The following is a 14,387-nucleotide window of genomic DNA, read 5'->3' as shown; positions in this document are numbered from 1 at the left end:
GGATTTCTCCCCAGTATCAGGATCCGGGCAAAGCAAATCCTCCTTCAGAAGGGAATTCTTTCAGACCCCCTTATCTCTATTGCCATTAATGCGCAGAGCAGAAGGCATTGCATACAAATACATCCCAAGTAGGAGCTTCGATTGGTGGCTGTGGCAGGCCCCTGGGTCCTACTGCTCCATCGCAGGGAAATAGAAAAAAAACTACAAAGCAGGAGTAGCAGCAACGTGCAGCAGGCGGCTGGTGAGGAGGCATGAATGGGAGGAATGGGTTAGGAGGGAGGGGGGCCACGGTGGTCCAATTGATTCGTTGCCTCCTCTGTGGCAAGGCGTGTTGCTGATGTTTAACCAAATCAAACCCACATTCAGCAGCTGTCAGAGAGACACTGCCTTTTGGAGCTGTGTTTCTCTCCCCCCCCCCCTTCTTTTCATCCGCTCTCCCCAGTGCTGGGAGAGAAGCAGCAGATCTACAGGGGAAAAAAAGGCAAATTTGTGCAAGCAATGCTTGGATGAGCAGTGCAGGGTTGTTGGCAAGATCTTGGCTGCCCTCTCCAAATCCCAAACTGGCACCTTGGCTCTGCACCTATTTACTTGGAGCTCACAGATTTCCAAAGAACTTCCATTAGGCTCCTGAAGAAGCTTGCCTGCCAGGCAGGAGCCATTAAGCCACATACTTGACTCGCACCACTGCAATGTGATGGGATTCAGTCCCTGGCAAAGGACGAAGAGCAGATTGCCTCCGCTTCCATCCACCTCCTTGCTAGAGAGATTCCTGCTTCCTGAAGCTGCCAGTGGTTCACACTGGCCCCATGTGTCCAACAAGGTCACTAGGTGCAAAAAGGCTATAATCGGTAATGCTCCCATCTTGCATTCAGTAGCACAGCTAAAGTGATCTCACACAGCACCACTGGGAGTGAGGAGTAGGGGGAAGCTGCCAGTGCAATGTTGCTGAGCAGTCAAAATGCTACTGCTGCTACAACACAGGGGGCAAGGTCGTGCTGGGCATTTTACTAAGAACTGTCGCATTCTGCTGGAGTCAGTAACCTAATGTGAGATCCTATGTGCTCCTCTGCTATGATCTGCTGTATTTAGCATATCTATTCCTTTTCCCTAAAGCACACATTTAGCACTGGGACCCACTTTTTAGAATAGGAATCTGTCAGGACCCACCAGAAGTGGTCATGACCAGAAGCAGGAACGTTTTTAACAATCCTAGGCTGCTATCTTCAGTGTTTATTAACCAGTGATACTTGAGGTGGTGGCCAGTGGTACGTGCAGGATCCCCAGACCCTCTCTGGCAGCAAGACCAGCAATGCAATATGATAAGCAGCAGTAGGAAGCTCAACTCAGCAAGCAGATCTCCAGCATGCACTTTCTGCATGGTCAAAAAAGACCTCCTATTCGCCCTGAGCTGCCCTGAGCGTTTGTTACATTGCATCTGGTCTCCCACTCCAGAAGTAACTGAGGATGATATCATCATCATCACCATCATCATCACCACCACTTCGATGGTACTTCCAATGGGTGGTAATATGAAGTAATATGATGGGGACAAATGTTGAGAAACACTGTGCTAGTTTACAAGTTGGAGAATAATTTCCAGTACATAGCTAGCAATGCAAACCTGTGTATAGTCTACTCAGCAGTAAGCTTTATTGAGTTTAACGAAACTTACCCCAAAGGAAAAGTGAATAGGTTTGTAGGTTTAGTGGTAATAAATCATTTTTTCCCATTAATTTCTGTGTTTATAATTGCATTTCCATACATCATCATGTTAGAAATTAAATAGATTTCTAAATTATAAGACTAGCAGTGTTTAGATTTTAACGTTTAAGCATTACATGATGTCAGTATAAAGACACATTTTTAAAGCAAAATATAGAACTGTCTTATTTGTAGCTATTTTTGAAGGCAGACTTACTAGAGAAATAGGATTCTAGTCTTTTATCTTCATAAAATTTCACCCTGGGTTTGGTACAAATAAAAACTGAGAATTTGAATCACATCTTTCTGCCCCATGCAGCATGCTGCGACACTGAGAGCCCAGTCCCTCCTAAACTCTGATGAATTCCAGGCATATCTGAGATCCAAACACCACACAGCTCTGCTATCCATACAATAGCTAGTGATGCTGCTGTGAATGCCATGCTGCTATGTCATGGAGCCATAAACCTGTGACATAGAGCTGCTGTGGCTGTTCCAGCCTGTTACAGCTATACTATACAAGAGCGTCCATATTTGTAGCTAGAACAGTCTTCTGCACTGGTGTATGCCAAGGTTGTGCCCATGTAGCTAGGAATTTTTGTGCATCATGCTCATTATACCCATGGAACATAGAAAAGACTGGTCAGTGGACATTTACTTATCTAATAAAAAAATCCTGGCTTTAAAGTTTTCCTTTGTGGTAGATGGAGAATCATGGTGGATATGTCTTGCCACTCAGACTCCTTCATAGAAGTATTACTTCAAAATCCAAGTTCCTGTTTTCAAGCCTAACAAACAATCTGAATAACTGAGGTCGAAATCTGACTCTTCATTATCTGACTGTTTCACATGGCCAGATCAGTAGCAGTGAAAATTGTTACATGTGACATCTTCACTGATTACTTCTATAGCAAAAGTAATATGGTTTATTCCATTTTATTTCCAGTCACTGATTGCTAATCAAATGCAACATTGTACTCATTGTGGTAAACCAAAGTATTGTGCACACTGAGACAATAGGGTCATGATCCCTGAAACTATGCAGATTTTTCAGCAGGTGATGATATTTTCAACAGTACACACCGAGCAAGAGAACAATAATACAACAACATAGACAGTGGCCAGGCACAGGGAAACCTGACAAACTCATTGTGTGTATTCTATAGGGATTAATAAACCAGAGCTGGGAGATTGGTTTGATAGACAAAGTAGGTGGGCAGTTAACCATCTGAGCAAAGATTATGACTCTGTAGTGAAACAAAACAAAACGGAATAAATCACCAAGCCATTCTATTAAGACAATTAAAATGCAATTGCTTCGATCAATTATCACTGCATGGATAATACCTTGATGCAAGAGCCAATAAATTGTTAAACAATGAAAAAGAAAACCAACTCAAGTACCTGAACTTAATTTAAAATTAATCTGTAACACCTTAAGGGGAAAAAGACCACTGTCAAATTATCCTTTATAAATTCCATGGAAATGAACAAAAGCTATGTGAGAGTTCTTGTTCTGCTCCTATTAAGTTCGATGGGACTTGTACAAAACTTTTCGGTGGATTATGATCTACATTTATAGTATAAACATAAATAAATTCTTAAATATAGACATAGAATCATAGAGTTGGGCCCAATTCTATCTAACTTTCTAGTGCCAGGACAGTGCTAGCAGTGCTGCAGTCCTGAGATAAGGAAACAAATGTTTCCTTACCTTGAGAAGGCTTCCATGACTGCCCCCACCACCATAGAATGCATCTCACGCCACATTGATACAGCTGTATCGGGGCTAGAAAATTGGATAGGATTGGGCCCTCAGAGGGTCTTTTATGGCCATCTCTTTCAGCAGAAGGAAACAGAATCTCCAAATAAAGGCTACAAAGAATAAAGTGAAACCACTGCTTCATGGTTTGGAAACTATGGTTCTGGTAATTTGGAAACTATGGTTCTGGTAATGCATCCTAAAATTACATTAGCTTTCTTTGTAGCCATATCACGTTGTTGGCTCATGTTCAGCTTCAGATCCTCTGTAACACCACGATCTCTCCCATTCTATACCTGAGCCTTTGGCTTTGGTTTTGGTTTTTATTTGTGCGTAATTGCAGATTCTTGCATTATATTAGTAATAATCATATTACTAGCATCCACTGTTTCATAGTATGATATAATTGCTGCAGGTAAATGCCCTCTGTAAGAAGTGGGAGGCATGTTGGTGGTGGAGCTAACCAATATATTCATAGGTGCTGTGAAATGGTGGAGCCTCTACACTGTTTCATAACGCCTGCACAGGGTTTCTGACTACATTTTGAATTGTTGCAGTGAACCTTCAGGCACCTGAAAATAGCTTTCAAGATCAATTATGTGTAATGGAGTTGCATATTTCTGTCTTGTTCTTGGAACATAACAAAGAAGAAAAAAATTAGCCCTATATATAGCACTTTAGAAAGTTAAAAGTATTCCACACACTTATAATTGTTGCAGCAACCCTGTTAGTATTATTCTCAGATTGCTGATGGATATTGCTGAAGTGGGGGGGGGGGGGGGGGCTTATCTAAAGCTTCATGGAAAAGCCAACACTCAAAATGGATATTTCTTGTTTCCTGATTTCCTTTCATTGTTTTTTCATCCCCCCAAATGAAAACCTACAAGAAGAGTCCAATCTTCCAAAGATGATTGCTTATTCTGAAGTCCTATCTAAACACAAAAAGGCGTGGCACAAATATTGTGACATCCTGCCATCAGAGGCAAAATAAGTCTATTTGGATGAAAAAGTGTTCTGACCCCAGGAAGTCTCTCCCAGTGTGAGATCATGTGCCATCTTACTTTCAGGCAATGCAGAACCTGACCCCCTTCTCAGGTTCCAAACATCCCATGCCCTCTATTTAAATCCCATTCCCTTTTTTCGTTAATCTCTCTCCCCCTCCCCGCTGCAATCCTAACCACACTTTCCTGAGAGTAAGCCCCATTGACAAAACAGGACTTCTGAGTAGACCTGGTTGGGATTGTGGCTCCCCCTTCACACACACACACACACACACACACACACACACACACACACACACACACACACAGCAGGAGCGTTTCCACTTTTTCCTATTGATCTTCAATTTTCCCAGGGTGGAAGTCAGATGTTCCCAACTTCCTTTTTGTTGCTCCATACATGTTAACCTTCTCTCTCTCAGCATCTGCTAACTCCTTTCCAAAGTTATGAAAGTGTCTTTTTTGTCTCTCACCTTTAGTTCTCTCCCCTGTCAATAAGAGAGGCTGTCAGTTTCAGAACACAGCTTTCTGTTCCCCCTTGTTTTCAATCAGAACACACTCTTTTTTCGCTTCTTCTCCCAATGTTACTCAGTTAGCAAAACATACAGATTTCTATATACCTGTTCAGCTGAAAACATAGTGAGTTCTTTTGTTTCTGCTTGATTTTATTGTGTCTCTCCACTTCTAACATTATAATTAATTCCTTGAAGAACCTCAATTCAGTTCCTCTTAATTCCTGCCTCTTCTTGTAACATCTTAAATTCCAGTGCACTGTGTTAGTGCACCATGAATATCCTTCACTTGCATGTCTTGGAAAATGTTTAGTATATGTGTTCTATAGCACTTGGGGAAACATTACAGTAGTCAGAATGTATACATTCTGTAATGTGAAACATTACGAACAGCCCAGTCATTACCAACAGCCCATTCCGCCTTGAGTGCCCTTCATTTGAAAGAAAGGCGGGATATAAATAAATAAATAAATCTTCACTTTGCTGCCTGATGCTGGCAAGGCACCTATGACAACGCTGACTGTCATTACCCCTGCTAATTGGGTAAGAGGCACTTTTTCAAGTGGGTGCTCCTTTTTTAGCAGGGGGAGAGTAACTGGCCCACCTCACCCCAGCAGTGTCTGTTCTAGTGGCTGTCTGCTGGTATTCATTTGCATTTTTTTTAGATTGTGAGCCCTTTTGGGACAAGGAGCCATTTAATTATTTGATTTTTCTCTGTAAACTGCTTTGTGAACTTTTAGTTGAAAAGCGGTATATAAATACTGTTAATAATAATGTTAATAATAAGGCAGCCAGCACCTGTCATATAAGGTGCCCTTGGCAGGGTGTGAGTCAGCACACTGTCATGAAAGCCAGCGGGAAGACCTGTGCCACCCCGCCCCTGCCAGTGAGGGAACCCCCTCTCGCCAGTGAAGGTAGGATGATGAAGGCAAGAGGGAGAGACGGGAGGGCGGAATGGAGGCAGGGAGGGGGCAAGGCCGTGGGAGGGGGAGGATTCATCACAGGCAGCCTGCAAGGGATCTTATCCCTTCCAGCAGCAGCCTCCCTGCTCCATTTCTCTTGCCAGTGCAGGACTGAGGAGATCCATTGCGAGCCTGGAGGCTTATGTGGGCATAGGGCGATTTTACAATCCCCTTTCCCTGTTGAGGCTTCCTGCCCCCCCCCCACCATGGATGCAGTGTTTGCCATTTTGGTATCACTACGATGGTGGGGGGAGGTAAAAGAATAAGGTTGGGTTCTAAGTTCTGTGGTTGTATGCAAGGATAATTAATGATGGCCTTTAATTGTAATGTCACTAAATGGGCGTTAATTTATGATATAAATAGGAAAGCCATGAAAATGGAAGGCTTTTTTAAAGCCCCAAAATAATGCATGGGAGGCCATAATTTAAGACCCTTTGCAGCTGAGCAAAGTTCTAATGCTTCCTGCCCCCTGCAGTACTTTCATCTTGCTGTTTGTAAAGAAAACTATCCTGCCAGCCAGCAACATTACACAAGTAGGCTTCTTCTTCTTCTTCTTCTTCTTCTTCTTCTTCTTCTTCTTATTATTATTATTATTATTATTATTATTATTATTATTATTATTATTATTATTATTATTATATAATAATAACAACAACAGTATTTATATACCACTTTTCAACAAAAAGTTCACAAAGTGGTTTACAGAAAAAATTCAAACTAATGGCTCCCTGTCCCAAAAAGGCTCACAATCTAAAAAGATGCAGCACCAGCAGACAGCCACTAGAAAAGACACTGCTGGGATGAGGAGGACCAGTTACTCTCCCCCTGCTAAATAAAAGAGGAGCACCCACTTGAAAAAATGCTCTTATCCTCTGAGAAGCCCACCAGAAGACAGGTGACACTGGACTTAATATTGTGCGGTACTCAGAACCTGGTTAGAGATATCATTGTTACGGAGCCATTGGGGAACAGTGATCATGCTGCGATCCGTTTCGATATGCACATCGGGGCAAGAATACCGGGCAAATCTCTCACAAAAATCCTTGACTTCCGATGAGCGGACTTCCCTCAAATGAGGAGGCTGGTTAGAAGGAGGTTGAAAGGGAAGGTAAAAAGAGTCCAGTCTCTCCAAAGTGCATGGAGGCTGCTTAAAACAACAGTAATAAAGGCCCAGCAGAAGTGTATACCACAAAGAAAGAAGGGTTCCACTAAATCCAGGAGGGTGCCCACATGGCTAACAAGCCAAGTTAGAGAGGTTGTAAAAGGCAAGGAAGCTTCCTTCCGTAAATGGAAGTCTTGCCCTAATGAGGAGAATAAAAAGGAACATAAACTGTGGCAAAAGAAATGTAAGAAGGTCATATGGGAGACCAAGAGAGACTATGGGGAACACATGGCCAGCAACACTAAGGGGAATAATAAAAGCTTCTTCAAATATGTTAGAAGCAGGAAATCCGCCAAAGAAGCGGTTGGCCCTCTGAATGGTGAGGGAGGGAAAGGGGAGATAAAAGGAGACTTAGAGATGGCAGAGAAATTAAATGAGTTATTTGCATCTGTCTTCACAGCAGAAGACCTCGGGCAGATACCGCTGCCCGAACGGCCCCTCCTGACCAAGGAATTAAGTCAGATAGAGGTGAAAAGAAGTTTCAGACCTCATTGATAAATTAAAGATCAATAAGTCACCGGGCCCTGATGGCATCCATCCAAGAGTTATTAAGGAATTGAAGAATGAAGTTGCTGATCTCTTGACTAAAATATGTAACTTGTCCCTCAAAACGACCACGGTGCCAGAAGATTGGAGGATAGCAAATGTCACATCGATCTTTAAAAAGGGAAAGGGGTGGACCTGGGAAACTATAGACCAGTCAGCCTAACATCTATACCGGGTAAGATGGTGGAATGCCTCATCAAAGATAGAATCTCAAAACACATAGACGAACAAGCCTTGCTGAGGGAGAATCAGCATGGCTTCTGTCAGGATAAGTCTTGCCTCACGAACCTTATAGAATTCTTTGAAAAGGTCTACAGGCATTTGGATGCTGGAGAACTTGTGGACATTATATATCTGGACTTTCAGAAGGCGTCTGACACGGTCCCTCACCAAAGGCTACTGAAAAAACTCCACAGTCAGGGAATTAGAGGACAGGTCCTCTCATGGATTGAGAACTTGTTGAAGGCCAGGAAACAGAGAGTGGGTGTCAATGGGCAATTTTCACAATGGAGAGAAGTGAAAAGCAGTGTGCCCCAAGGATCTGTCCCGGGACCAGTGCTTTTCAACCTCTTCATAAATGACCTGGAGACAGGGTTGAGCAGTGAGGTTGCAAAGTTTGTGGACGACACCAAACTTTTCTGAGTGGTGAAACCAGAAGTGATTGTGAGGAGCTCCAGAAGGATCTCTCCAGACTGGCAGAGTGGGCAACAAAATGGCAGATGCGCTTCAATGTCAGTAAGTGTAAAGTCATGCACATTGGGGCAAAAAAATCAAAACTTTAGATATAGGCTGATGGGTTCTGAGCTGTCTGTGACAGATCAGGAGAGAGATCTTGGGGTGGTGGTGGACAGGTCGATGAAAGTGTCGACCCAATGTGCGGCGGCAGTGAAGAAGGCCAATTCTATGCTTGGGATCATTAGGAAAGGTATTGAGAACAAAACGGCTAATATTATAATGCCGTTGTACAAATCGATGGTAAGGCCACGCCTGGAGTATTGTGTCCTGTTCTGGTTGTGGAAATGGTGTAAAAGAGAGCGACTAAGATGATTACTGGGCTGGGGCACCGTCCTTATGAGGAGAGGTTACAGCGTTTGGGCCTCTTCAACCTAGAAAAGAGACGCCTGAGGGGGGACATGATTGAGACATACAAAAGTATGCAGGGGATGGACAGAGTGGATAGAGAGATGCTCACATTACACCAGAACCAGGGGACATCCACTAAAATTGAGTGTTGGGCGGGTTAGGACAGACAAAAGAAAATATTTCTTTACTCAGCATGTGAGTAGTCTGTGGAACTCCTTGCTGTAGGATGTGGTGATGGCATCTGGCCTGGATGCCTTTAAAAGGAATTGGACAATTTTCTGGAGGAAAAATCCGTTACGGGTTACAAGCCATGATGTGTATGTGCAACCTCCTGATTTTAGAAATGGGCTATATCAGATGCAAAGGACGGCACCAGGATGCAGGTCTCTTGTTATCTGATCTGCTCCCTGGGGCATTTGGTGGGCTGCTGTGAGATACAGGAAGCTGGACTAGATGGGCCTATGGCCTGATCCAGTGGGGTTGTTCTTATGTTCTTATGTTCTTAACCAGTTAGCAGGGGTTATATTGTATTGGCAACCTTCAGTCTCGAAAGACTATGGTATCGCGCTCTGAAAGGTGGTTCTGGCACAGCGTCTAGTGTGGCTGAAAAGGCCAATCCGGGAGTGACAATCCCTTCCACACCGGGCCAGGTGCCCAGCTTTAGGGCAGTAGTTTTCTGTTTTCTGTTGCATGGTGCAGAGTTGTCGATCCGCTTGTCGGTTTTCACCCTAAACCCCACGCACCCCATGAGGTTAACGGACCGTGGCGAGGCAACACCTTACTGGCTGGGGACTGCCCAGCTTAAGGCGGGCGGTAGCTGCCCAATGAGATGCAATGATCTCTCCCACCGTCGGAAGCAGTCCCTGGCGTCATGCTCTACGCCAATCGAGCAAAGACTTATAACCGGTAAACTGCTGCTTCCCGTGTTGTGCCGACGCCGTATGGCGAAGTTGGAGTGTCCTCTCCAGTGCGCGAAGCCTGGGTAAAGAAGGTATGGAGGATAGGCTGTTACCCATGCAGCAAATCCCCCCTCTCCACGTCGCTGGAATGGTCCAATGGAAAGGCAGAAGCCAATACGGTTGGTTCCAGCGGCGTCGCAGGAGTTGTCAGAACATAACTGTGTTCAGCCATGAACTGCCTAAGGGACTCCGGCTCCTGATTTTGCCTCGAGGTTCACTCCTGGAGCCTTTTCCATAACTGGATGTAGCCACAAGGCAGTGGAGGTTTGAGGTCAGAGTTTCCTTCTCTTAGATGAGCTGCCTTCCTAGGCTGACGAGTCCCATCTACCCGGTGGCTGTTTAGTCGCCTCTTACGACAAGTACAGCCAAACTGAGGGCCTATTCTTAGCCCCCAGCCCCCAGGGGGTTATATATATATCATATAAGGATGACCTCTGTACAATATTCAGTGGAGTGACAATGCTGGACCCAAACAAGTGATGAGATATGCATGTTTATCTATATGAAGTGTGTGTGTGTGTGTGTGTGTGTGTGTGTGTGTGTGTGTGTGTGTGTGAGAGAGAGAGAGAGAGAGAGAATGAATGAATGAATGAATGAATGAATGAAGTGAGCATTTGGGACAAGGGTAGAGGTATATCCCTAATCCAAATCCACCTTTCTAAACCAAAACCATGTATGACTATTACTTGATTTGGGTATAGAATTGAGCACTATATTTGCTAGAGGCCTTGACTTAAATCAGGGGTGTCAAACATAAGGCCCAGGGGCCGGATGCAGCCCGCGGAAGCTTTTTATACGGCCCTCAGGCTTTCAGATGCTGAAAGGGCAGTTCACATGAAAATTTTGCTCTCCCATATCTTGAAATATGAACAAGATGCATATATTTTATCTTTTGTTATTTGCAGCTTATGAGTTCCTAAGTGAGAAGAAGTGTTTATTTTTGGTTATGACCTGTTTAATGACATCACTTTTTGCCTAATGGCATCACTTTCGGCCCTCAGCAGGCATCATGAATGCTATGTGGCCCTCCATATGAAATCAGTTTGACACCCCTGACTTAAATGATGGTTTTGCCTCAGATGAAACATGCTGAATGTTCTAGGTGTATGACTAGTAAAAGTTCTAGAATGCATTTCTCTACATACTATGTTGGCAGTGGTCCAGAAACCGCACTGAGTATACCCACAGGGTGAAGGGAAGGCATAGCTCAGATCCATCCCTCTAACAAATCCATCCCTCTGTTACAGCTGACAAATTCTGTTCAATGGTGCACACACAGTAAAGGAACATACCTGATTCTAGATGCAGGTTTCTGTACAATGCTCATGCAAATTTCATTTAGAACAGCCAGCATTGAAGATATAGTGTCTGTCACAGCTTAAGACACTAATTAATCCGGTCTGATATATATATTTCTGTATTTGTGGGATTTCTGGCAGTTCCTATTAACAATCTGTATGCAGAAACCCATTTTTGCATGCTGATTATTCTTGCTAGGTTGGGATGATTGGATTTTCCTGTTTCTCAGCCAGTGCTCCAGCTTCTGTTCCTTTAACATCATCTCAGCTTTTTCTTTCTTTCTCAATTAAAAAGAACAATGACACTTTTACTGGCTGTCGTCATGTTTAAAAACAGACCAAGGTGATATTTTTCAAAAATGTTCGCAGCAGCTGTGAAGAACCTCTTTAAACCACATAACATCTGGGGGGGAAATCTACTATGTAGTATAGAAACAAATTAGTAGGAACTACTTTAATAGGAACTAGTAGATGATCCACTGATAACATAGTTATATAAGGTTAGACTAATTTGTATGCTAAGCTGTGGCAGAAATCTATTTTGATACTGGATCTTTGCCACTGTGATGTGTTAGATCTGTTTCTGCATTTGTGCCTTCACACTTTTAATGAACTCTTAGGGCCAAATCACATGTGAATGGAAACATTAATATGGCTCTTTTTTGTTTCTTTTTTTCTAAATAGTGTATCAGGCATCCTGAAACGGTGGGGGGGGGGGGAGGCTGACTTTTGCTGTTTGCCCCTGTTATGGGTCCTGCTGACTTTCAATTTATTTTTTTTTCAATAGAAAGAATGTGGGGTATGTGATTAGGTTGGGATCCTCAGAGCTCCAAGAGCTAAAGTCTCCTATTCCACCTGAGGTTTTGCACAATTTAGGTCTTCCCAACATGTTAATTAGAAAAAAATAAACCTGCTGTAGTGAGTTACTGCTCGTTGTTCATTGGACTGGAATCACTTCGCCTTTTTAGTAAGCTCTGATCGATTGGTATACTGGTGGATCTGGTGAGTAATGATTCCTTGATGCGGGCTAGAAAGATCTTTATTTCTAGATTGAGAGATATTGAATACCAAGGACTCCTTGCTGAGGCAATCAAAACCCACTCACCTTTGTTTTTTCAGTTTTTTCTCCTTCCAGGCCAGTATTCTAGATTTTTATATATTTTAGATAATCCTTTACTTCGTCGTGCTTTCACACTTGCCAGATATAATGTATTCCCTTCTCGGGAACTGGATCTGAAATTTAATAAAACCACACAACTGGTATTGTTGGCATCCTTCAGTCTTGGAAGACTATGGTGTCACGCTCTGAATGGTGGTTCTGGAACAGAGTGTCCTCTCCAGTGCGTGAAGCCTGGGTAAAGTAGGTATGGAGGATAGGCTGTTACCCATGCAGCAAATCCCCCCTCTCCACGTCGCTGAAATGGTCCAATGGAAAGGCAGAGGCCAATACGGTTGGTTCCAGCGGCGTCGCAGGAGTTGCCAGAACGTGACTGTGTTCAGCCATGAACTGCCTCAGGGACTCCGGCTCTGGATTTTGCCTCGAGGTTGACTCCTGAAGCCTTTTCCATAACTGGATGTAGCCACAAGGCAGTGGAGGTTTGGAATCAGAGTTTTCCTTCTCTCAGATGAGCTGCCTTCCCAAGCTGACGAGCCCCATCTACCCGGTGGCTGTTTAGTCGCCTCTTACGACAAGTACAGCCAAACTGAGGGCCCCTGTGAGTTGGGCTACAGGGAGTCTCTGACCCACACAGTACTCCATTGCCCGCTTTACAAGAAGTCTAGATCTATGCATATGGACCTGTTTTTTTGCCAATTATTCCAACTGTCATGATGAATTGAAACTACAGATATTACTTACAAATGAAAAAATGGTAAAACCAATGGCAGATTTTTTATATGAGATTTTAACCAAACATAAAATGGAGGGAAATCTTATTTAATCTACATTTATTTCTGTTTTGATGACTTGCTTAAATGAAACTTCTTGCGTGAGCTGCTCAGGCAACTGTTAAGTTCTATGCATAATAAAGGTCGATTGTGGTTGTGATTGTGAGAGAAAAAACCTAAAACAAACAGTCATGTACAGATTTTGGCCCTTAGCACTTCAGGAACATAAATTACAAAAGATATGGGCAGTGCTGCTGCTCCATGCATCTTCTCTGGCTAATAAAGCAGCACAACATGTGATGTGATGTCATCTCATGCTGTGTACTTTTCTGCCTGAGATAACTGGCTGAAAAAGACACATGATGGAGAAAGGCACAGAGTGACAATATCACAATCATGCATTGTGATAAAGAGCATAGTGTGGTGATTCAGGACCCAATCCTATCCAACATTCCAGCACTGGTGTAGCCACAATGCCCCCCCGAGGTAAGGGAACAAATGTTTCCATACCTTGAAGAGGCCTCTGTGAGTGCCTCCCTACCGCAGGATGCAGTGCATGCCCCATTGGCACAGTTGCACCAGCACTGGAAAACTGGATAGGATTGGGGCCTTAAAAGCTTGGGCTTTGATCAGGAAGTTTGTGGCTTGCATGTCACCTCTTCCATGAGCATTTACAAATGGATAGCATTGTAAACAAAATAAAATCAAGTCCATTTTGCTTTATTTGGCCTCAGACATACTCCATACTTGTATCTAAATCCTGGCTATGTTTTTCATATGTTCATGTACTATACATTTTTTTTAAAATGTGCAGTGAACACAAGGGGAAAAGAAGTATTTTTTCCATTGCTGTAGCAATATTGTTGCGATATTGTTAAATACTATTTTGCTTAAATATTAATATCTCTGTTACATTTTAGCATCAGTGGCTTTGGAAAATGCTTTAAAAACATGTATTTATACATAAAATCCTAAAGGCAAAAACAGCTGCATCTTCCTACTTTGTTATAAAATCTGCCCACCCTGTGCCAATGTCTTTCCTATGGGAATTATACTAGAAACTATCGTCATTTTTGAATTGTTCTTCATAAAAGAGAGAGCGAGGAGGAAAAAAAGGGCATGAAGTCCTTGTTGACAGAATTGGCATTAAAATGCTGGCAACAATACAAGGGAAGACTCAGTCTATACAAGCCGTCAGTTCTGGATGATATGCATCCCAGGATCTTAAGGGAATTAATTAATGAACTTTCTTCATCAACTGACAATTATTTTTTGAGACTTCAAGAATCATTGAGGTACTGGTATGAAAAGCAAACGTGATAACAGTGCTGTTTTGAGCAATATCCAAAGGTAAAAAGAATTATCAAAATATATATGGATATTAAAATATAAATAATGTTATTAAATCAAGGAAGGGGTATAATAAATATGCATTGTATCAAGACTCCAAATATCTATTTAAGGATTTGATTCATTATACAGTTTAGATGTTAGGAATGCCTCATCAAAAGCACTTT

The sequence above is a fragment of the Tiliqua scincoides genome, chromosome 3 (genome assembly GCF_035046505.1).
Source record: "Tiliqua scincoides isolate rTilSci1 chromosome 3, rTilSci1.hap2, whole genome shotgun sequence".
Lineage (NCBI taxonomy): Eukaryota > Metazoa > Chordata > Lepidosauria > Squamata > Scincidae > Tiliqua > Tiliqua scincoides.
The sequence above is the reverse complement of the archived record's forward strand: the minus strand, read 5'-3'. Positions refer to the sequence as shown.